The sequence below is a fragment of the Rhea pennata genome, chromosome 3 (genome assembly GCF_028389875.1).
Source record: "Rhea pennata isolate bPtePen1 chromosome 3, bPtePen1.pri, whole genome shotgun sequence".
In the NCBI taxonomy this organism is placed as follows: domain Eukaryota; kingdom Metazoa; phylum Chordata; class Aves; order Rheiformes; family Rheidae; genus Rhea; species Rhea pennata.
This window is the reverse complement of record NC_084665.1, coordinates 53,307,890-53,334,193: the sequence shown is the minus strand read 5'-3', so window position 1 is coordinate 53,334,193 and position 26,304 is coordinate 53,307,890. Positions and strand designations below refer to the sequence as shown.

Genomic DNA, 26,304 nt, shown 5'->3' with positions numbered 1-26,304 from the left:
CCTGAGGAAAATCGAGTTTTTTTCAACTAGGATCTCCAAATGGAAGTCAAAGTGAGCAAAAGATCACTCTTTTGATCTTTTTGTTTCCCTCAATGCAAGAGAAATCTGCTCTTTGATTTCTCTTGCATTGAGGGAAACAAAACTTTTTATGTCCCCTGTACATTAACAAAACTCCATAAAGAAAACACTTGAACTATCAGAAGTTTCTCCTCTCTGCAAGAATGACCTGTAAGACTTCACGTTTTGGCTAACTGCTCAGGTCAAAAAGAGTTACTGATATAAATGTTGTAAAAAGAATTATTTCTTAGCTTCCACCTTTTTCACCAGTTTTCCTAAAATATCACAGGAAAAAAAAAAGAAAATAAAGCTTAGCTTATATCAATATGTTTCAGAAACTAACACTTTTTAATGGACTAAAAGAGAACCTTCTTCAGAGAGAAGGAGCCTTCCCTGCTCAGAAAGAGCATGCTATGAGTTAGTTGGTTTACATGGTGCTATTGCTTACATGCTCCATACAACAGTAGGTGGTATTATATCACATGAAAAGAGTGGAGGAGCTATGTTGTAAATTGGTCCCTAAAAACACAAGGCTTAGTAGGTTAATATCATACAGAAAAGTTTCCTCAGATGCTTACCTGAGGTTCTTGAAAATTACAGAAGCCTACTATAAATGAAAGAAAAAGAAACATCCCTTCTCTTTGGCTGATCTTGCACTGCAAAATTCATGAAAATCTTAGCAATAAAGAACTGAATCTGCTCCATGACATTCAGCTTAACTACTTCCATTGTTCTGAATTTTCTTTAATATTTTCAGTACACGATATATTCAGATTACTGGTAAGATGAGCTAGAAAACATAACTCAGCAATCAATCCATAATCTTCTCTGTAATATTGTTAGAAAAAATGAAAATGTGTTCACATTGCATTCTTACCTACAGTTTCTAGCATAAGAAATCTGAAAAATGCAGTAAATAACTTATTCATTTAGCATAACAGACCTATTTAACATGCATACCAGGATAAAGAAAGCCAGCATTGATCAACAGTTGACACCTCAGTGTCTGATTCAAAAAGATACTTCCTAATATTAAAAACAGAAAGATGAGGACATTTTTTCTTTGATACAATTTCATATACAGGAACATTTTCTAGTGTACAGGGCTATTTGCATAGCTTTAAGATAATGGTGATGGCTCTTGATAGACTGTTTTCACTAAAATGATTTAATTCCATTTTCCCAGAAAACCTTTATCTATTTACGCAGATTTCATTAAAAAAAAGAAAAAAAAAAAAAAAAAAAAAAAAAAACAAGCAGCAGAACACAGAATTGTTTCTTCTAACTTAAAAACTCTACCGAGGGACAATAAGGCACATCTCTACTAGTAAACAGCGTGCTGTTAAACACGATGCTGGAACACTTCTGGTTGAGGGAAGACAGTCCCTTACACCGCCGCAGCATTCGGACGGTCCCGGGTGGGTTTTACACCGTGCCAACTGGCAGTGTCCCGAGCAGCACACGTAGCCTCACTGTCCTCCTGGGAGGGGTAAAAGAGCAGGCTTTGTGCATACCTTTACTCCTGGAAATACATTTTCTTCCTGAAGAGTTCTACGTACTTTCCTGATCTCCTCTGCTCTTCTGACCAGGTAGTGACTGTGAGCAGGATTTTTCTTGCCTTCCCCACTGCAGAACACTTTCTGTTCCCTACTTTCTGCTAAGTAGGTTTCTACTTGCAGAAGTAGCTGGAAACTCATTCTTAATTCAGTCAAAACAATTTGCACAAACCACAGTTTGGGCTCTCACGGGATCAAAAAACTGTTTTTATTTTTGACAAACGTGACTAAAAATGGATTTATATGATAGAAGAATCTTTAATGACAGCATGGACTGAGCTTGAAAATAATAAAATATTTTCTGAAAATGACACAAATTACTAAGATCTCCATGTGACATTTCAAAATTCAGTTTTAATATAAGGAAATATCTGTGTTACAAAGCAATTGAAACTGTTGACTTTTTAATTTGTAAATAACCTCCAAAATGTATTTTTGAAAAAATATATTTTAAACTACTTCAGTTTGGTGCACGGAAAAGTTATACATTAAATGACACAGACCCATGACCAAAATTAATGCCCTGAAATAGGCTACTGCACAGACACCTAGAAGACTGAAAGACAGAAGCTACTGTGGATGTTAAATAAAATAATTACCTTTTGTCTTAATAATAAAATTGAAAACAGAAGATGCCGAGTTCTCGGTGCTGGAAATGCATGGCAAGCACGGGCGGCCAGTGCTGCCCAGCGTCCTGGCAGCATGCACTGGGGACGGGCACCAGTTCCCACTCCCACCAGTTCCACAAAGCGCCTGGCAGTGGCTCTGGCAAAGGGACTGGGGCAAAGGAAAGCTGCTCCGGACTTGCAGGTACGCGGGGGCAGAGCAGCACACAGGGATGCTGCTCTTTTTGAATCGAGTCCGCTGTGTAGGACGTACAGTTTTCAGGAGTAAATACGCCAACGAGATGGATTGGGCCTCGCGGATGTTGTGCTCGCACAAACATAACAGGTCTATTAGAGTGTTTCTTATGACAAATCTTTTTTTCAGACTCCAAAGTCTCCCATAGATGGCATAGGCAATTAAACAGCTAGTGTTTGCCAAACACTGCCACGCAGCTACCCTTGCAGTTTTCAGACTGCTATGCTTTCTACACAGGCATTATTTCCTCTAATAGCAGAAATATCCACCAGGAAAGCTAAGAAAATCCAAAAATCAAACCTTCCACCACATGGCCTACATGTTCACGAATATGGAATGTAAATGTAGGAGGTCCTTGGATAAAAACATTGCATAAAATAAACCCTTCAGAGTAATTAGCAGTTAAAATGTGAAATGTATTTAGCTGTAAAACAAATTAAAGGTACAGGAATGTAACATTATGAAAACATGTCATTACAATTTCAGAATATCTTTATTTTGGATGTGGTTTATATCCAATATGGTCCACTACTATTTGAGATATATGAGATGTGGTTTTGCTTTGCTTTTCCTCCTTCCTATTTTCACAGTTTTGACTTCTTATCTAACTACTGTCACACTATGAGACTCTTGAGGAAACAAAATCAATGACTTAAAACATGTATGTGAAAATAGCATTACTTAAAATATACCACCTATATTATGCTATTGATTTGGTGAGGGATATTTATTTTTAAAAAGTTATAAAAGATTTCTTCTTCTTTTAATTATTGTCATTCTTCGGTATTTTGTTTTATCTCTGTTTTGGAGGAGAGAATATTTTGAAGATGGACCAATGTTTTAAACATGGTTCCTTAATTTTTTATATTCTTTACATATTTATTTCTACACACCTTTACAAGGAATAATTACAACTTTTCCAGTTGACTAGAAAATCAAATATTTTAAATTAAAAATCTAATCCAGCTGCACAAATTTACTAGATAGATTTCTCTGAGCTCAAAAATCAGTTGAAAGAGATTCTCACAGAATTCCACCTATACAACTGCTCCAGCACAAACTGTGAATTACAAGAATTAAGTCATCACAGCAAATCCTTCTTGACAGGTTAGTGATCCTGCAAGCAGGGCACTGTCGTCTACTAATGTTTAAGATAAAGCTTCTAGAAATCAATCCGTTTGTGAGTGCCAACTCTAATTCACACATAAAAGTCATAGCACCTTTAATAGATACTCCTCAGTTGGAGCTGTTATTTTCCCCCTAACTTTACAACCTCAAATTCATATGGAGGTGATGTTTTTGTCTGAAAAGAATGAAATACGCACTATTAGAGCTTCTCCTGAAGGCATTCTAGCAGTAGCATTCAATGAGCAGTTATTTCTTAACAGTTTACCGCACTGGCACTAGAAGTACATGGCTTTTCTTTAAAGAACAAAATCTACTGATCCAACGTGAAGAATGCGGTGTCACTTCTGATTTTGTAGTTGTGGGGTAGCTGCAGTGCGAGACAGACAGCTTTACGCATCAAAAAGATGAAGCTTGTGTTTTTCTAGTACATGCCTTTAGATCCTCTCATCTTCTGTCAGCAGTTTGAGCATGGCTAGCTTTTGAGAACAATTCTTAACTGAAGTTACTTTGCCCACATGCGTTAAAAGTAACACAGTGGAAAAACTCAAACATTTGGTTTCAGAACTCCTCAAACATTTACTGAAGTCCCAAAGAGCTACTGTGATATACTGTATCATCGATCAACAGATACATTGCTCAGAGATGGGAGATGCCACAAAGATATAAATGCAAATCGTTTCATTGCATAATGTCAAAAATAGTCTGTGGATAACATGCTCTTAACAAGTTCTTCTAAACCATGTTTCAAATGATCCATTGCATTGATGCAAGGGAAACACTTCACTACACTTCTAAGCATCTTCCCAGAAACTAAGTCAAAATGTTGAGTATTCTTAATTGAGTATTCTTAATGACACAGTAAGAGCTTCAATAAGCTATTTTTATATATTTATATAATTAATTAATACACATTCAGATTAGTCTCCCACTGCAGCAGGTGCTTAAAACATGTAGCAATGTTAACTTTAGCAGATTATTCTACCCACTGCATCAGTGTGAACCATGGGAGACCTAGCCCATCCTCTGGAGCAGCATTCCAGCATGAACTGCCTTGCTGCCCTACTACGAGAAACTCACAGGCAATGCCATTGACTACATCATCCTGCAGCACTACGTATCACACAAACAATGCATCATTAAGTTTAGTTCTTCTGATTTGTAAAAGTGAGTTTACTTGACCTGCTGCATGCATGGAAGCAGAAGACACAAATTAAAGAAAATGCAAAGCAATCTCAAATTGATTAAAAGAGAGAACCAGAAGGCAAATTGAGGAGTTCAGCTGGTCACAACCCCTAATCCACCCACAAGGAAAAGATCTTTTTAAAATAATCTTGCAAGGCTAAAGCCTATGGTTGCCCATGAACTTGGAGTATATTCCATAGATAACAGAAATCATGTTTTTCAGGCCAGCTGGAGGGTTGTCTTCCATTCAATTACCTATTATCTAGTTAATTTGCTATTGTTGGGACAGAAAACAAGAGGAGCATAGTCTTAGAGATAACTAGACCAAAAATACAGTGGACATTGTTAACCAAAACCTAACATCTTCAAATTATAGAAACTTAGATCAGAACATTGAGAATGAACACTAAGTAGAAAACCAGATTTTATTCCAAGTTAAATTTTATAGAGACTTTTAGGACTGAGGCAGTATATTGCATAGTATGTTAGCTTACAAAATGACCCAAATATTAAACACCCAGTAACAGTACTTGCCAGAAGCAAATGAAGAAAGCACGCTCTTCTACATAAACCCTACCTGACATTTTTGAAAAGAGACTCCTATAAAAGTACAGTGCAGCCTAACAAAATCACCTTCATCTTGTTTGGATTGCTGGTAGATAACTGGAAGAACATGTTGCATGCTTGAGTGGAAATCCAAGGTTTCAGTGAATCTGCAACAGCTGCAGACTGTAGCATATTATGTCACATGAAGTGAACAACATAAGACTCAGTGAAAGTATCACTGAACTTCCTTGAATTACAAAGAACTGTCCCTGAATACATTAGACACATCGTCATAGTCCATGCAAAAACATATACCAAGCAATATGTATTTGAAAGAAATTTTTGGCCTCATCTGTGAAATGAGCAGGAGAGTAAGCACGAGGTTCAGGTTTGGAATTGGTTCTACTGTATCCTCTCACAGTTTGTTTTTCCAATTTTAATATCACAGCATCTAAATCACAGGTTTCAATTACTGCTTCACTTAGGTCCCTGAATGCCTGCAAATTTTCTAAAACTTTTATAGATCAAATTCATGGATGGCATAATCACTTCCACATAATATGCTAAAATGACTTGTTGGGCAATGTAAATGGAATAAATTGTAACATTGCTATCCTACCAGGCTCAGGAATATATTATGGCAGCGAGGCATGCCAGTGCGAGTCGCACACATTCTTTTTCTGTGCCTTCCCTGCTACAAACACACAGCGTACTGAACCCACAGTCTACTTTGCTTTTGCATTCTTGCTAAGTATATCTAAGGCACAATAGATAAATATGCACACACACATACATACATACATACATGTACTCTTTCTCTACCATGTAAGTTGGGCAACTTGGTCCTTTACATATTGCTTATACTTGTCACATCCTATACATATGCACACTAAAAGAGTTTCCTAGTACACTGAGACATAAATATGCTTTGGGGACATTTCTAAAAGTAAAATCTCTAAAGATACTGAAGGTGAATTCATGTTCCATTTTGGTTTGCTGATATTATCTTCCTTTTTAGCATAATCAGTGGAATTACAGCATCATCTAGAATTTGGTCAGATGAGCACAAACTGTGCCCTACTCATTTTTCATAACATTGTACAGAAGCTGACTGTCTCAAGGCGGATATAAAAACGATCATTTAAAAGACATTCACTGCTTTTTTAGTAAACATAGAGGCAACACAAGATTTGAAGGAAACCTGTTGATTTGTTAATTCGAGGTATCTGTCAGTCTTGCCAAAACTGTCACTGGTTCCTTCTGCAAGACAAAGTTTTGACTCACCTGAAACTGCCTCCCATCAAATGATGAAGCATTTACACTATTTGAAGAAATTTTCAAGGACTCTATCATTGAAACATATGTGAACATGTGTTCAAAATAACTACCTATTTTTAAATGCAATTTTGAAGACTAGGACCAGCAAGTAAGTGCTGACTGAGTATGGTGATGCAAAGTAATTGCCCACGGAAGACTGAATCATGGAATATTTTTCTCTGAAAGCATGCTGCACGTTCATGTTTTCAGACAAGGTTTTCTGGAACTGAACAACAAATGCAAAAATTACAAGCAACAAAGGATTTTTTTTCTTTCAGTGGAAGGGCAAATAAATTACAAAAAACTTCAAAGAGCAGAAGTTTTGTTTGTAATCTCCAATATATTTTGTTCGATCATGTACGAAATTGTGATATTTCCCCACATGTAAATAGAAATGATGGTAGCAATACAGGAAAGAAGAGTTAGACTTCTTCAAACCATTCAATACTCAGTGCAAATGTACAAGTTCCTTTGGGTTTGTCAGAATGTCTATATAATTGTAGCTCACAAAAACAGTAAGTAAATCTTGTTGCTATCCTGAGAAAACCAAAGAACAGATAAAAGTAGTATCAAGGCTATCTCCAAAGTGTAGAAACTCTTTAGATACTGAGCTTGAGCTCAATTTTAAGGACCCCAAAATTCTTCATTGCTTATTAAAAGTAGCTTCTTAGAAAGCTTTTCTAAGCTAAGAAAATAGTCAAAAGAAATGTTTTTTCTGTGATTGATTTTAGATCAATTGATCTAAACAAGACTTGTTATATTTGCTGTGGTGGTTTCTGATATGCAAACATTCTTTGTGGTCTATAAAAAATGTTCAATACGCTGCGAAAACATTATTTTATTCTACATTGTGAAAGAATGGATTCATTTTTTTTTTATACAGAGAGTTCTTAATTTTAAAAGCTTTAAGCTTTTTTTCAAGATAAATACTTTAACATTTTTGTCTAGAAGTAATTCTATATTTATAAATCAGTTACTTACCTATCATTGATTTTTCTGCAATAAGTAGAAAAGCAGAATTTCTTTATAAACGAAAAACTGATCAACAAAATGAAGTTATTTTCAGAATACTTGTAAAAACAGATCTGACTATAGCTATCTAAATAGATAACTGAAATGTCATAAGGCATGTAAGCCTGATACCAGCCTTCGGTAAAATAAATAGCTAATATGCTACTTGATTAATAAAGGAGTGAAGGAAGGATGTGTAATTAATGCCAGTCAACATGGATTTATGGTAAATAGACCATATCAAACTAACCTGACATTTTTATGAGATTACAAGTTTAGTGGAACAATGTAATAGTGATGTTGTAACTTACCCAGATTTCTTTATGGCATTTGATATGGCACTGACATTTTGATTAAGAAACTAGAACACTATGAGATCAATGTTAGATGGATTTAACTGATATGTTTCAAAATGTAATTTCCCAGAGTGAATCATCAAATGTCTGTTTCTCGGGGGGGGGGGGGGGGGGGGGGGGGTCTTGCACTGATCAGCTCTTGGCCCTATGCTATTCAAAACGTTTATTAATGATCTGGAAGAAAGCACAAAGTCATTATTCATAAATTGTTCAGATGGCACAAAGTCTGGGGGAAGGGAAAATAAAGAAAAGTCTCCGACAGAAGAACGTGAACAGCTTGCTCAATTGAGATCAAACAAACAATATGCATTTTAAAACAGCCAAAGATAAGGCCACAGCTTTAAAAACAAGGACCAGACAGGCAGCAGGAAGCACTCTGTCCAGGGAAGCAGTAATTTGAAAGAACTGAGGTTTTTGGTGGATCATCAGTTGAAGGGGAACCCTCAGGATGACATTAATAAATATATACATTTAATGTATATATACACTAATATATATTATTAATATATTCACACATAAAAGTCATAGCACCTATATATATTTTTAATATATATTTTATATATATATACCCTAATAAAACTGCAAGATATCTACATAAATAAGCAGACTGTATTATCGGTGTGTTTGCTACTGTTGTCAGCAGCATACAACTGTGCATGGTTCTGACGTGTGCCATTTACGAAAAATGACAAAAGTGCAGAAAATAGCTGAGAGTGTGATTAAGATCTGGAAGACAAAGTTTTGCTGTAGTGAATAACCCAATCTTAACTCTTAGCATGTCAATGAAAAAGGTTAAGATACAGCTTAACTTTAGTTAAGTGGGCTCTTGATAATAAAGGACACTAGATAGAAACTGAAGCAAGACAAGCTGAAGCTAGACAAATTTGCACTAGAAATAGACTGCATGTTTTTAACAGTCATAGTAATTATATAAATCTCTCTCTCTTTTTTTTTTTTTTTTTTTTTTTTTTTTTTCACCACTGGCTATTTTTAAGTCAGGCCATCTGTTTTCCTGAATTATATGTGCTGGTTCAAAAACCTATTACTTCAGGAAAGGATTATAACTTGCATTACATGGGAGGTTAGAGTAACTGATCAGAAAGTGCCTTCTGCTTTTATATCTATGGACCAGCTGTTTCCCCAAAAATGTGCTGACGAAAAATCTGCAGTTTCTGTGGTGCAAAGGATTCCCCCATTGTGCCTTTCAGGCTTCCTACTTCAGCCCTCAGCAATCCTGGATTCCAGGACAGCTCCATGGAATCACAGAAATGTTAGCACATCACCAGAGATTACCATGAAATACTATGCTTTGGGACACAATTGATCATCCCAGAAATGAATGAAAAGCTAATGTGACATAGCTTCTTCCCATATTTTCTAATTTTTAGAACAAGCGCTCACAAGTCTACAAAAGATTTTGGAGGATCAATACCAATATATGCTAAAAATTGCTTGTGTAGCTCTCATCATCTGAAAAGTAAGAGTAGTTCATAGCAATTGTGTGCAGGCTTTCATTTGTCATTACAGGTGTGATATAAGAATGACAATATACTATTGATAACAACCCTCTCCCCCCCAAACACAAAAAGCAACGTTTCAGGTGGGTCAGCACCTCACCCTTTTGCGACTCTGAAACTAGGAGCGCGTTCCTGCACATGGAAAGAAATGATGAGCTTCCGTCACTCTCCGACCACAACGAGCTCACTGATACCGTACAGGTGCAATACAGGGAGCAACTCAAAGGCACAAATCACAGTTCTTTGTGGTGTAAAGAGCTGTTCAAAAATCACTTTCACTAATTAACCTGAACTATCAACTGTCAGTAAAGACTTCATATGCTTTTACAGGTCTGTGAGACTTGATCGCTGCTTGGCATTGGACAAGGCGACCTTTGGCTATCTAGCTAAGTGACAAAAATTCAGCTCAAGCTATTCAAGCTGTAACTAAATTTGCTCTAGTGAGAGCAATACCTGTGCTCTCAAAGAGAACAGTGCCTGTTTCCATAGCCCCTGGGTTGCCCTAATCGAAACACCAGCAAAAAAAAGAACGCAGAAGGAAAGACAAAAAGAAATAAGCCCCAAACCCCAAAACCTGGAGCACTGTTGATGCATTCAATCATTTCTCTAGAGGAAGTGTCTACATGCCTGACTGCATACAGGACTTCCAACTGAAAATGTCATGAGATCGCTACTGAATGGAAAAGGTTCCCCCATATTTAGTAAGGGGTTTGAGAAACAATTTGAAGGACACCCATTTTATCCTCCCTTAAAATCCATCAGTGTGAATTGGCTAAGGCAACATTTCCATTGGTCACTTAAAATATTTGAAGTCTGTTATAGAAGTGGCTTGAGGGTTCCACAATTGTAGCAATTAGAGCGTCCAGACAAACTACTACAACCTGAAAGGAAAGAGTTAGGAATGGACGCATTGCTTGTGCCAGACTGTAGTTAAGGCAAAATAATAATAATAATAATAATAATAATAATAATAATAATAATAATAGTAATAATAATTTGGGTACTCTGCATTTTCACCACTATTTCTCAGAACCCTGGACTAATCATGTTGTTTCCTAAAGTACTCTACTGTTAAATCTCTAAAAGAAACAGTGTCTATTACCTTTTCAAAATCTGTGCTCTCCCTTTAGCCCTTCTTTTCACTAGCGTTTGTAAGTGTTTGTGTTTCTGTGTAGAGCACGCAACTGCTCAAGACCCCATCTGTGAAGACCATCAGAGAAGAAAACAGCCTGTAGCTGGAGCAAATGAAGGGAAACTGCTGAAAGTCCTCTGCGCTGCACAGGGGACTGATACCCAATGCTCTGGGCCTTCCAGTGGCTCAGCAGGTGATCAGTCATATTTTAAGGTGTATTTAAGATTGTAATATTTATCTTTTATATCTATTTCTCTCCTACTTTCTTTTTGTTCATAATTATGGAATATAATGATATCATCATTGAATTTTTACTTGCCGTTTTTCACTCCAAGTTCAAAAGAAGTTGGGATCACAAATAAAGCACATATATGTATGGTAGATCATATGACAATTTAAAGTCTTGTTTAGTTTATGCTGAGCAAAAAACAACTGGAAGAAAAATAATCAAGTACAGTTTACAAGCAACATACATCTTGAATTACAATGCATTTATTATTAGGCTGTTCATTGTAACTTTTGGCAATAATTTAAAAATTTCATTTAACTTAATTTGAACTTTTGATTTCTATTGCATTTGAATAGTGTCATATTTGCTTCTAACAAAATAAAAGTCTAGTTTCTGGCAAGAGATATTGATACTGTATGTATCAAAATACATACAAATTAGTATTGCACAGAAAAACATGTTGTCTCTTAAAGGTATGATGTAAACTGATATCTATGAGAAATGGAAACCGATGAAAAATAGTTTTTAAGGAAAACAACATTTATGTCTTTGAGGAGAAAGGATGGCAGGATCTTTTGTATTTGAACGAACAGTAAATGCAGTTTGTTGATAACTGACAGTCTTAGAGCTTCTTCATTACCCATAACCATAAGGAAAAGAAGCATGTGGATCTACGTTACTGAAGACAGAATATAATTGCACCAACTTTGTCATAAAAATACAGATATGGATACCTAATTACAAAATGCAGCTTCATCACCCAAGGATCGTAACAGCAAAACAAAAAGTAGAAGTTTCAGCTTATTAATAAATCAAAGTTATTTCTTCCCCTCTACAAGGACATTTAAACAAGTCATTTAGGCATGACCTTTATCACTGATTTAAAAACAAAACAAAACAAAGCAAACAAGTGCCAGGTCATGAAAAGCAGAATCGTTCTTTTACTCCAGTACAATTAGGTTCTACTTGATAGTACGGAGTGGTTTGTAGCCGGTAGAGAGGGAAAAGGTTTCAGATTAGAAATAGAGGGTAGCAGCATTCTCAGGAAACAATCTCATGCCTGTAGTTTGGGTGGAGTGAAACTGCATTTGAAACAGGCCTTCCTAAAATAGGATGCCCCCTACTTTTTTTTCTCCTGTGCCACCTTACAGAAAGATAACATTGAACCAGGGCTCTGCTAATTGCCAGTGGCATTGGTAGTAACTGGAGTGATGGGATATAGTTGCCACAGCATTAGTCAGTTATGATTTTCATTTCATGGTCGATACTTTGTGACAAAGCCGTGATGTTATTCCACTTTCTGCTTTGTGTTTGAATAATTGACTAATGAGGGAATGGGTTCTGGCTCAGGAGCCATGGCTGCTTACTGTAACGTTATTTCCTTGATTTGTTTCACACACAGATTAGATGGCAAAAGCAGTAAGTTGGTAATTGCAGGTCAATCAGACACATGGAGGCTCCTGTCCCTGTCAAAAATAAGTCCCATCTCCATTTTCCTGTATTTTCTTTAAAGAAAGAAGGGAAAATGGGAAGGACTTTCTCCTGTTGGTGGTAGTGGTACAGGGACAACAAACAGGCAGCAGAAGTGGTCAGGCAGTCAACCCTCCTCCAACCAGAGCAGTTCCTGAAGCGTAAGCAGAAGGGGATTACACTCAGAGTCTGCCCAGAGGCAGAGTGAGGCTTTCTTTCACATATCTGACAGAAAAGTCAGCTGCTGGTGAAAGAACAGCACGTGAAGGCCCAGCAGTCTATTACACCTGCCATCTCAGAGGGACTGGCTGAGCTGCTACAAGGAACACCCTGGAAAACAGAAGCCCCAAAGCTGCAAGACCTGATTTTGCTGGCTTTGCACGACAGCCAGGAATCTGCTGCTGTTAAAACAACTGCGTGGTGTGGCTAAAGCTAGACAAAATATTTCCTGACATCATCCATGGCCAAGCAGGAGACACCTGTGGAACGGCATGGATGCACCACCTCACAACTGCCTTGCTGAGGAAGCCAGAGATAAGACTGTATAAGAGCAGGCAAGTGTCTTGGGAGGGAGGCATTCATTTTGTCCCAGTTCCGGAAAGACTGATGAAGAGAATGGTCCCAGATGTAGAGAGCTTTTGTGTTGGGCTTTGAAAGCCGTCTCCAGAAGGAACACATCAATTTAAGCTTTTCCTGATACGGGAGTACCTCAGAGACCTCCCTAATATTAAATACTATCAATTAAAGAACTAACAATAGCTAATACATAAAAAGATATAAACAAATTATTATTTTTTAAGTCTTCCTTTGTAAGAATTTGAAATGCCTGTGTTGCTTCTTATTCAGGCTTCATCAATTGATGTTGCTTCAAGAAATGTTTTAAATAAACAACAGTGAGAACAGCTTGTAAAGTAACCAACAGCGTGTAGAATCAGCTTCGGTCAACAAGGCCTGACCATGTCATACAGAAGACCTCATATGCAGGACACCCCAGAAATTTAAAGCTTTTATGGTATTCACATATACAAAATAATTGTTTATAAAATAAGCATTGATGTAAATGTTTAAGTATTACATTCTGCATTTAAAATACTCATACTTGAATATCTAAGAATTCTGTTTCAGCAAAAGATGCCATAAAAATTTTCTCTTTCATTCCAAGCAGCAACTGACCCAGCTGTTATATATCAGATGTACATATTTTCTGATGCTAAAGTGCTCATTTAAAATGTATCACATATTAAAGTTACATTAATTCTCACACTTCCAGTATGGTCAGAATTGCTACAAATGATTATACTTACAGGAGCCACGTTACTTGGAGAAAAATAGTTATATCTTACCGCTATGTTTCCATTGCAACTTTGGGACTGGCAAACACCTGTAATTCGGTTTGGAATCAGCACATCCTCCCAGCAAGATGGACCCTTCAAAATAAAACCAAGGCATGCATGTAAGTGTTTTAACCTACTCAATAATGCAACATATAAAAGTTGATTTTTATTGTCTCTCTTCCTACCTCTAAACCCTGTTAGAATTTATCTAGACAGTTTTATTATTTTTATGCTGAAAAAGTACAATCCGATTATAAGACAATATTTATCAGTAAAGCTCAACTACTGACAGGACATACAGTCCTTCCATCCTGTAGTTAATATTGTAAACAGGAGTCATACGGTAGTACATTTTCTCATCATAAAAGTTCAGGCAGGGACTTTCTTAATTACGAATAAAAAGATACAGATTCATCTTCTGGTTGAATCTTGTTTGTCTTAGCCTATAGCTGACTAAAGCCAAATGGGGAAAATAAGATAGCTGGAAGTTGAATATTTGGTTGGAAATACTGGAGAATGCAGGAAGAATAGGTCAAGTTGCATGCCTGTAGTCTGCTGTTTAACTCTGTAAGTATTAAATGTCTGTATCTTTACTGAAATCTGACTTACATAGGCTGCTAATGTGGGCTTTGATACTATCTGCTTTAAACAAATTAGACTTTTTCCATCAGACATAGCTTTAATCTAACTATAATACAACATAATGATCGTATGTAGTGAGGATTGTCAGTAAACTCCTGGACATTTATATTAGTTCCAAGATTTGTTGGTTGTCATTATGAAGGAAACAAAAAACCTTGAAAAGTAAAATGATCAAAAATCCTAAACAAACTTTGCTATGACTTGTTGAACAGAAATAGTTTATTTATGAGTGCATTACAAAACAAGAAAGAATAGTACATTTAAAGACAGCTAGCTAAGTAAAATATAACTTGAACATGTATAAACAGTATTGCAGATAGACATAAGGCATGACCACAGGTAGAGGTTTTGTTGACTCTTTGGGAGAAAAATTACTGTAGCATAGTTGAGTTAATACGATTCACTTTATTAGGAATCATGAAAAGAACTGAATTCATTATTTAAAACATTTGAAAAATGATTTTTTCCAAGAATTTCTCCAATGATTTTTGAACAGAATTTTATTCCATTCCTATCTATTAATCATTTATTCTACATGCACCTACATAATAATTACAAGACTCTTAGAGTCAATGGTGTTATGGCAGCATACACACAAAAAAGAAACAGTCACAAGACTGCTACACAGTATGATAGTTAACAGTCTCATGAGAAGAACCAGTTCTGCAAGCATATGTTATCAACCATGGTACTGATTATCTTGATTTCAAAAGCAGAAAATATTTCAAACCATTTTTTTTTTCAGATATTATTTCTCTAACTTCATTGGAGTTTCTCAACTATTCAGTAGTTTGCAGGTCTGGGTCCATAATCAGGCAAAATGTAAGAAGGCATAATACCTCTTAAGCAAGAAATAAAGCATGCAGAAAATTGTTTATAATATTAATTGAGTGAGATTCTGGAAAAGTGGCTATTTAAAATTGATTTGAAACTGTGTGACTGTGTTAATTATGCCATGTTCTTATAGTATTTGAGAGTATTGAGTATTTGAGTTCTTATAGTAGCAGCTGACTAGCAAAATATAATCAGGAAACTATCCTGAAAGAAACAAAAACAGAAAAGATCTCATGAAGTTTCCATTAGTGTTAGTTAGAATTCAGTGACCAACTAGCATTGGATCAGGTCCAAAGATGGCATAATATAGCATCATCTTTTTATTTATTAGTAGTAACATCAATTTTAAATGAACTTTTTGGTCAATTTACATGGTCTTATCTACATGGAAAAGTTGTGTATTATATGACTTGGTGTGAATTTACAGTGCCCTCACTTTTCTGCAGTAATTTGCTTTAGACCTTTCCCACGCACACAAAGGTACTTCTTGCACAAAGCAGGTTTCTGGTGGAAAAGAGAGTATATCATCTTCCACTTCATGCAGACTAGAGCATTCACACAGGAAACTAGCAACGCAGCCCCACACTACCAGTGCTACTTGCTGTACACTCACACTGTAGTTTACATCTCCCTAATGGGTCTGTGTAAACAACATCCTGTCCACCATTGCTTTACACATCATTAATTAAAACTATGGGTATATAACCCATGAGAAAGTCATTATTATTTGTATTTATCTCGGTTGATAACATTGACTACACTTGGCCTTAAGCTAAGTCAACAGTATTTTCTCTTTATTCTAAGAAGAGTCAGATCAAGCTCTCTGGGGACAAATTGATACAGCAGCAGAAGTCCAAACTAGGAAGCAGATGATCTTGGTTCTGTGCATGTGTGGCTGTCAGATGTAGGGGGAAAAAAAAGAAAAAAAACAAGAACCTGACAAAATCTATGCCACACTTTTGATGTTTATAAGAAGGAGGAATTCCCCTTTCCCAAACCTGTGCTTGCCATTCTTCAGGGTCATATTTTGTTATTATTAATGATAATGTAATATATTTATGAAAGATTCTATATATTTGAATATTTGAGTTTTCCATTTTCAAAAAATAGCAAAAAGGCCTATGTCCTTGAAAAACTGTAATCAAAGTGTTACTGTTTCTACAGTTACTGTCCCACTAAGCATCATTGCTCTAATTATGCCATAATAAAATTAGGAATTCTATGAAGATAAACTCTTTGAAATGCAATTTTTGTTTCATTGTTTCCTGAGTGTAAGAAAAACTTGTCAAATTGCAAATCAGCCAATCAGCTGCACTGCTGCAACACTCTGCACTCTGTAGTGTTTGTAATTATTCGCTTACTTTAATCAAGAATGTGCTGTGAGTAGAACAAGGCCCTCTGATTGCAAGATTAAAGCAACTGCCCTTCCAGTGCACAGCCACACAGTTCAAAAAAAAGCTACACATCAAAATGAATGTATCAGAGTATATTTCGCCCTGTTTATAAGTGGCAAAATGAAAAAAATAAAGAAGTATAAAGAACACCAGAATATCATTGAATTGGGGGGCAGGGGAGGGAAGGCCAAATGAAGTTGAATTTGTTTGAAGTTGTTTTTATAGTTGGAATGGGAACTTTTATGTTTTGGGTGTTGAAGTGAAACTCATACTAAGCACATGAAGAGGCTTCACATGCTATTCAGTGTTTAAAAGAAGCAGTGGAAACACTGTGTGGCGCGCAGTAGCATACACAGTACATTGTGCTTTCAGTATATCTTTCACCAGTACCCAAGATGTGATTTTGTACTGTAGAATCACAACTTTTCAATGATCACTTAAAAAGCCCATGAGAACAGAAGGAGTATCTAGAGATCTCAGATGACAAATTATTCAAAATTCAGTTGCTGACAGAGCTGTTGACCTGTGAAAACCAAGAAAGGTCAGAAACAGAGGTCAGCAATAGAATCCAGTGATTCATCAAATAGTTTGAATCATTTAAAAGGCTGGAAACTATCCATGTATTTAATGCTTTGTATTTTCCCTGCTTTATATTCTCCCCCAGTGAACAATATGCAGCAGAATATCTTTAAAACACATCCTTGTACCTGCTAATATCTACATGAAAGATATAAATCATTAAAATGTTGAGCAAATGACCCAACCAAGGGACAAATATTAATGCAGAAAGATTTTTAAAATAATGTAAGAAATAATTCCTGGTGCTTGAGAGGGTTTAAAATCAGCATACAAGTCACTGAGAAAGCACTAAATCTAATGCTACCCATGCAAGGACTCAGATATTTTTGGAAAGTAATGACTAGAGTCTTGCCTATGTGAAAGCATTTGAAAAGCTAATCCTTGTATGCTGCCCCTTCATAATGATTTTAATATCTTGAGGCAATACGACAGAAAATCTCCCCCAAATACTCAAATTACTTTAAAAATTTGGTCCTTTTTTATTGTGCTTTCACCACTCAGTGACAGCAGCATTCACAGCAAGGTATCACTATTCACTGCTTCCAGGACCAGTATGGAAGGAAAATTGTGACCCTCAAATATAGGAGCAACCCAGGTATATTCTGATGGCAAACAAACGTATATGACAGCCTAATACAGCCCATGAACACTAGAGGAACAGTGATGGATCCCACCTACTATCGGAAACAACATGTTAGCAGAGATAACATAGACTTTTGCTGTTCTCTTCTTTTCCTCTTCTCAATATAAGTTTGAACTGGCTTTCACGAAACAAGCACTTCAGCCTAGGAAATCACATGATAAGGTAAAGGCACATTTTTCTAAATCAGCCTAGATATTTTGACTAATTAATATCAGAGCTGTTTCCTTCAGCATCACCTGACTAAAATTTATCTTCTCTAAAATCTAGCACTTTCCAAGTCTTTCATTGTTATTATGATAACTGCACGGTATTTCAGAGCAAACGATTTGCAAGCAGACTATGTATAGTCAGAACCACAAGAAACTGCAAGAGCCAAGAGGTTCATGAGTGTCTCAGAACTAATGGGGAGGCTGGAGAGGAGCCCACAGGTGACATATCCCCAAGAAACTGGACAAAATCTAGAGTCAGTGAAAAGGAAAAATGAAATGGGCTTTTTCTGGCATAGGCAAACTGCTAATGGTTTAGGCTAAATATTATTACCTGTAAACCAGTGCATTCACACTTTTTTCTCAGAATCTCTGCCTAGGACATGATTTGCTCTTCACTCTCCACACTTATCACTACATTGACATTGTTGCATGCTGGGGGTGTTTGTGGATATAAACCAAAGCTCAAATAAGAGCTTTCATCCTATTTTACTAGCGCAGTAATGGAGATGACAAATTAAGACTTTTGGATACCGTGATTCATATTTTACAAATTCTTAACAGGTTTAATTTAGGAGAACCATCTGATGATCTTTTCAAGCTCTTCTTGCTAAGAATAATCTAGCGGCTATATGAGCGATACTCAATCGGACAGCAACAAAAAAAAAAAAAAAAAATCACATGATGTGCTTCCAATAGTAAAGAGATTGGAGATCTCATTTCAATTCACAGCAAGTGAATCTATTTGAATCATAGCATTGTAAACCTCCACATTTATTTCAGCTTTCTTTATATCTTGACAATTACAGATACAACTAAACTATGTTTATTAAATGAGATAAGACACTTATTAGATTTCTAGTGAATGCTCAGATATCATATAAACATTATTATATTTTTCCTAAGTAAAACTGTATGAGTAACAGTATCCATTCTGTGCAAAGCGTATTTCTCTAAATCCCCAAAGCAGAGCCTAACAGTATTCACAACTCAAGAGGGAAGGAAAAGGAAAAATTCGTAAAGACATTATTTCTGATTTAACCAAGAAGTCCTTGCTGGCCTTCTGCGAATGTTCTATTTACAGTATTTGGAAATTTATCATCTTAAAGAGAGAATTTATTGCAAGTTAAAACTGCCAGATTGACAACCTTGACGAATGTTATTCTCTGCTTAACCACAAAGTGCCTCAATGAGACAGAAGTAATTAAAGCCTATCCACAGTTTACACAGGCCTGCAAAAGCCACTTTTAGCAGCAGGGGTGTAATCTGTGTTCCAAAATTATTCATTCTTTGGCTTTTCTGCTAAAGGGGTGCCAGCTGACTAGGACACGCAGATCACAAGGTAGCTGGATGTAAGAGGCAACCCCTAATTTGTTAATTAAAGCAGCAGAGGAGTTCTTTTCTCCTACAAGCAGCATTTTAATAAACACTGCTGTGAATGATGTGACTCTACATGTCATTCTAGAGAAGTAGACAGACTGTCTCCTATGACACACTTCACTGGGGGTAAAACTATCCAATTTACTAGGGATTGACTTTAATATGAAGTCTCCCATACAGCAGTGTATACAGTGTAAAAAAGACTATCAAATTAGTTTTGGGACTAGTTTTGATGCAGTTTGTGTGATATGAATGGGAAGACTGAAATTAACTTTTTTTACATAGCACACTAAAAAAAAACTAGCAGAAGAAATCTTTTATTGACTTCGACCAGTCAATAAAAACTTAAGCATCTGGGCAGTCATATGAGGAAAAAGATTGAAGTAAAATTACTCACATGTTTTCAGTCTTTGTGGGACTGAACCTATTGATTGACTTACTTATGTTGGTATCTTAGGTAAGAAATGCTCCTTTCAACCAGAGTGCCCAGCCTCATTAGGACATTGACAGTTCTATGTCAAAAGTTACAACTCTTCCAAAACTCAGTAGCTGACAATTTGCTGAGCTACATGCAGTTGTGCAGTGAGGAAGATTTCCTGTGTGCTAGTTATTTCAAATCAAAGATCAGAGAATCACATCTCTAACTGAAAAAAGTTACGTGCAGCAAGATAATTTCATATTATTTTATTATGACTTTTTAATTCTAATCACAGGCACTGTGTTCAAAAAGTTAAAAGAAAATATGTGAATAAGATGATTTAATAACTTTTGGTCTTTTTTATTCTTTCATGCTGTATTATAGGTCATAGGATTGCAAAAGTAATCCCAATGATATCAACTAATTAATGAGTGCTCATAAAAAGACATCCAAGATAAAGATCTCCACGATCTTCTCTTCATCAATAATATTTTTGGAATGGGCATTATATTACCAATACAAACAATAACTGTATTTTACAGCCCCCCAAAAAGATTCATAGAGGTGTTGTTGCCAGACAGTTTTGGTGAGCTCTCCTCACTAAAAAAGGTGGGAAAATAGAATTGAATATATGCAAAATGCAAATTCAAATGTATTTGAGAAACTGAACTGAAAAAGTCCTGCTGTTACTTGACTACTTGAGTTGGATATAGTTAAACGTTATGCCAGAAAGAAAAAGAGACACAATTTTATAATGGAAGAAGAAATGGATGTATATTTTCATTAAAAAAATCAACTTTCAATTAATATCCCAGGCTAATGATTTCTGATCTATAAATGCAAAACATATGATTCCTTATTTATTTGGATGCATTAAATACTTCATCAGGAATGAAAGAAGAAAACACAGAACTGGATAATATATTTACTAAATCTCTAAAAATGCCATGTGTTCTTTGAAATCATATCATTTACTAAATCACCCGTATATTTATTTAACTTTGAAGTGTTAACACCAGCAAATCCCATTGAAGTTGGTATATCTAGCAGCAGCATAAAAAAATTGGACATCCTGACCTCAGTTGCAATTACTGCTGTCTGAATTACAGTCATGAACCAAAATATGGGAAGAATGCCACTGCGTATTCACCATCACTTAGGTGTATAATTTAGGAACTATACAATACTCCAAGGTGATTTTAAGTTGTTGAATAATTTGAAGCATTTTTTTCATAGTAGGCAAACAGGTAACAGATGAACTTCAAGTAATTCTCCATCCTATTGGGGATGCTGGGAACTACCTGCATATTTGTCCTATGACGCTCAAGAGATCACTATAGTAGTCTATAGTGTTCAGATGGAGTAAGTTAGTGTATCTGTACAGAAGTGAAAGGGATTACTGTGAGAATATCCCTTCCATAAATCAGGACAAATATTTCTCTTACAGTAAATAAGTTTGAGTAACTTCTAAACTCACAGCCAAAACCTTTGATTCCCACTTCTTCAAATTTCATAGAGACATTTTTCTTCCTCATAGAGACATTTGCTATTTCTTTAGCTTTGATATTTAAAACTGCTGGTCATAAGAATGAGAGATATGTGGTGAGGAGAATTACTGGATGCTAGTTATCATCTAGAAATGTTTCCTCAGGCTGTTTCATCCACTAGAATCAACTCCCTCTTCTACTTAAACTATTTGAAGGAATTCATTGTCCTTTCAAATAAACCTGGGGTAGGAGGGAGAATTAGGAGATTTAGCTATACATTTTTATTTATTTATTTATTTATTTATTTATTTCCTTCAGATTAGCAGCTCGATATGAACTTGCCTTACTACCAGGATTTAAAACAAAGCAAGCCTATCAGATTTTGAAAATGGAGAGCTTACTATGCACAGAGCCAGTCTAAAACTAGATGGATGACCGGGTCTCTGCAGAATGCAAGAAGCCACAACAAAAGGGCTCTACAACTTCACATGGTACCAGTAGCAGAGAAAAAAATCAGAAAAAAAAATCAAGCATCAGGAAGATTTGAAAATAATAGTTTGATTCAGATATGGTCATTGCAAGACACATTGTTTGATTTTAAATATGTTCCATCAAGAACTTTGAAACCTTTTTTTTTGACTTTAAGCTAGAGCATTCCCATTATAGACAATGCCTGCAGAACTCATTTATTCACTTTAATAAATACAGGGATTAGTCAACACTTCCAAGCGCAAAAGTCAGATCAACTATTCAGGCTGTGGTAGATAAATATTGAGAGACTAATTGCCTTTAGCAACTTCTTCCTGCTATTCCCTTTCCTCCTACACTTCTCTGTGCTAACATCTATTGCTCCCTCACTTCCACTGCTCTTACTTTGTCTAAAAAGTGTCTTGCCCATTCCTGTGACATGACCCATGCTCTGGGGATGCTAGATACTTTCAAGAAAAAAGCAGAGATTATCAAAAATGCTGAAGAATTTCTAAGAACAAATTTTTCTAAAGCAGGTCTAAAGTAGAAACACCAGTAGTGGCAGACTAACTTTTCATAATGTGTCCGAGCAAATTTTTCAGTTACTGCAGTTACATAGAACTGTAAAATCAAGATTACACACAACAGCACCTGTAGAAAACAGATTGGTGTACAGTCAATTTCTGATTTTACACATAGTCAGCAACCCTGCAAGACAAACTTTTATCATTTTCAACAGTGTTCCAACATTGATCCATAGCAACAGCGCTCCTATGCTCCAAAGCAAAACTAACAGGATACCAAAAGCTTTCCTAAAAATCAAAGAACAAACTATGTTAAAAGTTGTTATGTCATGTTTGCTATTTTTTTCCGAATGCTGCAATTGTTGTAAACTTTGCATACGCACCAGAGCATTCACAGATTAGTATGTCCTTTTTATTTCTTTTTGAGATGTTCCAAAATACAGGCAGACCTGCATCGGACAGATTATTCAGATTCATTTGAGGTTATGTTACAAGCTTCCTTTTTTTCTTTTTCCCCCTAAAACTATGATTTTCACCCAAGCATGGTCCTGCTAATTCACAGAAAAGAAATAAAAAGAGCACTCTTTAAATTTTTTACACAAGTACTTTACTAGTTATTTAATTCTGAGTAGTTAAAGAATTGAAGCAGTGCCAGGAAGTTAGTAAAAGCTTTATGACAGATCCATCCATCACACAAACCTCAGCTGCCAGGCAAACATTTAAACGTACACACTACAATTAAAGTAGCATAAAACCTCAGGAGAGGGTAAAGAAAGAGGAGGGAAGAGGACCAAAAAGTAGGGGGAAAAAAAGCAGGAAACAGAAATAAAGCCAAGTGTGCATTCACCCTTTTACAGCAAAACAGCTGTACGGATGTTACATGATGGTTACTACAGAATCTCTATTCACAGCAGAAAATCCCAAAGCTAAGAAGCTATTTTGCATTATAGTACCTTAGTTTTATCTGAATATGATCTGCTATGATAAATTCCTTGAAATATGTAAGGATTAATTTTTAAAATGTCTGCAACTATCTCCGGCAATTTAGAGGCCTGACCTCCAGAAATCTGACACAAGAGCAAAGTTCAGGACCTCATCTTGGACATCAAGGTAGTGCATAGGCAGGAAGGAGCTAAACCTCTTCATCCAAAACAGCCACTGAATAACACTATTGGATAAAATATAGGTATATTCCTATCAGCCAGCACCATACTCCCAGACATTTTCTTTTCCCCAAACTGTGCTTTAAAGGCTGCAGATTAGCCTTTCTCTCTCTCTCTTTCTCTCTTTCTCTTTAGCTGCTACAATCTTGAATTATTTTCTGGGTAGTGACATAGCTTCAGCAGAATGGACAGAAAATACCTCTAGTCAATTTTGAGGGTTATCACCTAAATCACAGAAGAGGTGAATTTGAACCATGTCAGGCTAAAGAGGGATTTGAACCCAAGTCTCACATTTCCTCTCAGAAGTTCTCAAGTTGGCCAGCATGGGGAGGTAAGGGTTGCCTCTGCCACCCAAATCTGTGACAGCCCAATCTTGTTTGTGCACAAGATGTGATCTCTGTGCAAATCTGTTGGATCAGGCTTTGAAGGGGATCAGGTTAGAGATCTCTTATCTCTCACCCTTTATAAAAGATATGCTTTATCCTGCCTGCTCTGAATTGCTCATTTGCGTTTAGGAATTGACTTAATTAAATAACAGCAATTTTAAGCATGGGTGACTGCACAACACAGGAACAGGAGGAAATTAAAGGAATGAAAAACACCTGAAGCTTTCAAAGGGCAACTGAAAAAGGCATCATTTGGATATGCACTTCTGCGCTTCAGACTCATCAGTGCTTTCCTAGATTTAGCTTCGGTTCCCTCCCACACATTAGACTGATACTCTCTGGTATCAAAATGACTAGCTCTCTACTCATTACATCTGAAGTCACTTCACAAGTGTTAGAATGTATACGAATAACAGTCATCTTTTAAAGTAACCTATCAAGATATTTGGAGGTGTATATTTCAGGAGAGACCATCAAGAAACGACAGAAAACGCCATTTAATTTCATGGAAAACATCTGATTGAATTCTGAACAGTGTGAGTGAGAGAGAGATTTCAGCTTTGTAGTCATTATATCTATGTTCAGTCATGGAGGTTATGACTTGCATTAAAATTACTGAATCCATTTCAGGCTAAGACCACTCATGAACTAAGTATGCTAATCGCTTCTCAGATTTAGAAACAATCAGGCCCTCAGAGATAAATTCAGGATACTTCTACATCACCTTGACAGCCATTGCAAACAAATCTGCATTTCTACAGACTTTATTACGTTTTATGATGAAGACAAGAGTTTTCTCTTATTGCATTCTATTTTAGTAGCTGTTTCTTTTGTCAAAGGGAAAGAGAACAGATATATTATTTAAATGTTTAGTATTTTATAATGCAGGACTAGCATTCTAACTATCAGTATGATATTGTTTTCCTTGCCCATGGCTCAGCATAAACCTTGACAACACATAAAATTGAGCTGATTAACTAGAATTAATACTATAACTAATTCACAGTTCAGTGGCTATGAACTGGCTTAATCAGTACTTTTTTATTTATTTATCATCATCAGGCTTAGCTACAACAAATTTAGAACTTACCAAGGAATCAAAAGTCACATGCAAGGTATAATAATGAAAAAGGATTGGGAACTGGCACTTCAACTTTAACCAGAACACAAATGTGCAGTACAGCACATTATATATTAATAAATAAGAATGTGTAGAATTTCCTTGAATACATGCACTAGTCTAGCCATTCAATTCTATGCAATTATTGTATATAATTGTGTTCTACTATTCCAGTTCTTACACATTTCTCAAGCTATTTTTCATTGCTATTTTATGCTCTTTATTTGAAGTTTTGCTCTACTTTGGTCTCAAGACAGATTACAACTGCAGAGCAATTCATAGCCCCAAACTGCAAATCTGTAAGGAGGATAATTATAATTTGAGGTGATAGTTTTTTTTTGCAGACCAAAAACACATGCAATGCTATCACCACTGAAGAGTGCAGACTGTAGAAAGGAAAATGAGTGGCATATCTCCTTCCCCTGCAAATTGACACCTGATACTATACAGTGAAAGCCTCTGATGAAAAGCTAGACTCGAGTACAAAGAAAGAGTCCTTCCTGGATTAGAGGAAAACAATCATCTTCATGCATCTACTTTGCTCCATCTCTGAAGTTATGATTGCTTTCCTAGTCTACACCTAGATGTTAAGGAAAGCTATAAAAAAGCTGCTACCTGGAGTTAACTATTCTTTTGACAGCAAGTTAAAACAAGATGTAATGTCTCTTCTCATAGCTGCATTAATTTAGTATGGCAGTAACAGTCAAAATTAATAAAAATGTTACATTGTAAGCACATAGAACTCTAAATACCCAAGATGAATGTACTGATAATTGGTGTACTGTTTTACACATCAATATTATTCTATCTTCCTTTAATTTATACCAACATTCTTCCACTTCAACAATTTCTGAATTGTCAATATAGGGTCATAAGATTCTCTCTTATGCAATTTCTGAAATTTTGCACAATGTTGGACCACAGAACAAGTATCCCTGAGCTATTGTGCATTCATACAATACACTTAGATCTGAAAGAAATGTTAGGAATTTAAACAAGATAAAATGAAGAACATACTCATGCTTTCTGATTATTGAACTCTCACCAGCTACATTTCCCAAGCTTCCTCAGAAAGAAAAATACTTCTGAAAAGATGCCTTGCTCTCTAAAGCTTTGACACTACCCAATAAAAAGACTATGCATATACATTTATGCATGATAGTTATTCATAAACATCTAATTACATTGTGCAAATATCCATGCACTGCATTAGACAAATTCCCATCAGGTGTAACTCCTTTGAGATGAAGAGTCACATAAGGACAGAATATAATTCTGTTACAAGTGGGAAAAGGAAGATGGCAATTTGCTGTATTATAGAAAAGCTTTGTAGTCCAAATCTAGAAGCAACAGATCTGGACTGA

General features: G+C 36.0%; 1 protein-coding gene across 1 annotated transcript in view; it reads right to left on the bottom strand.

Annotated features, from left to right (window-relative positions):
• The window catches only part of PRKN (parkin RBR E3 ubiquitin protein ligase), an 887,769-nt gene that overhangs the window by 397,708 nt on the left and 463,757 nt on the right, over positions 1-26,304 (bottom strand). The window contains exon 4 of the mRNA XM_062573703.1: positions 13,706-13,789. The gene's annotated coding sequence lies outside the window, so the exon portion shown is untranslated. The remainder of the gene's footprint in view (positions 1-13,705; positions 13,790-26,304) is intronic.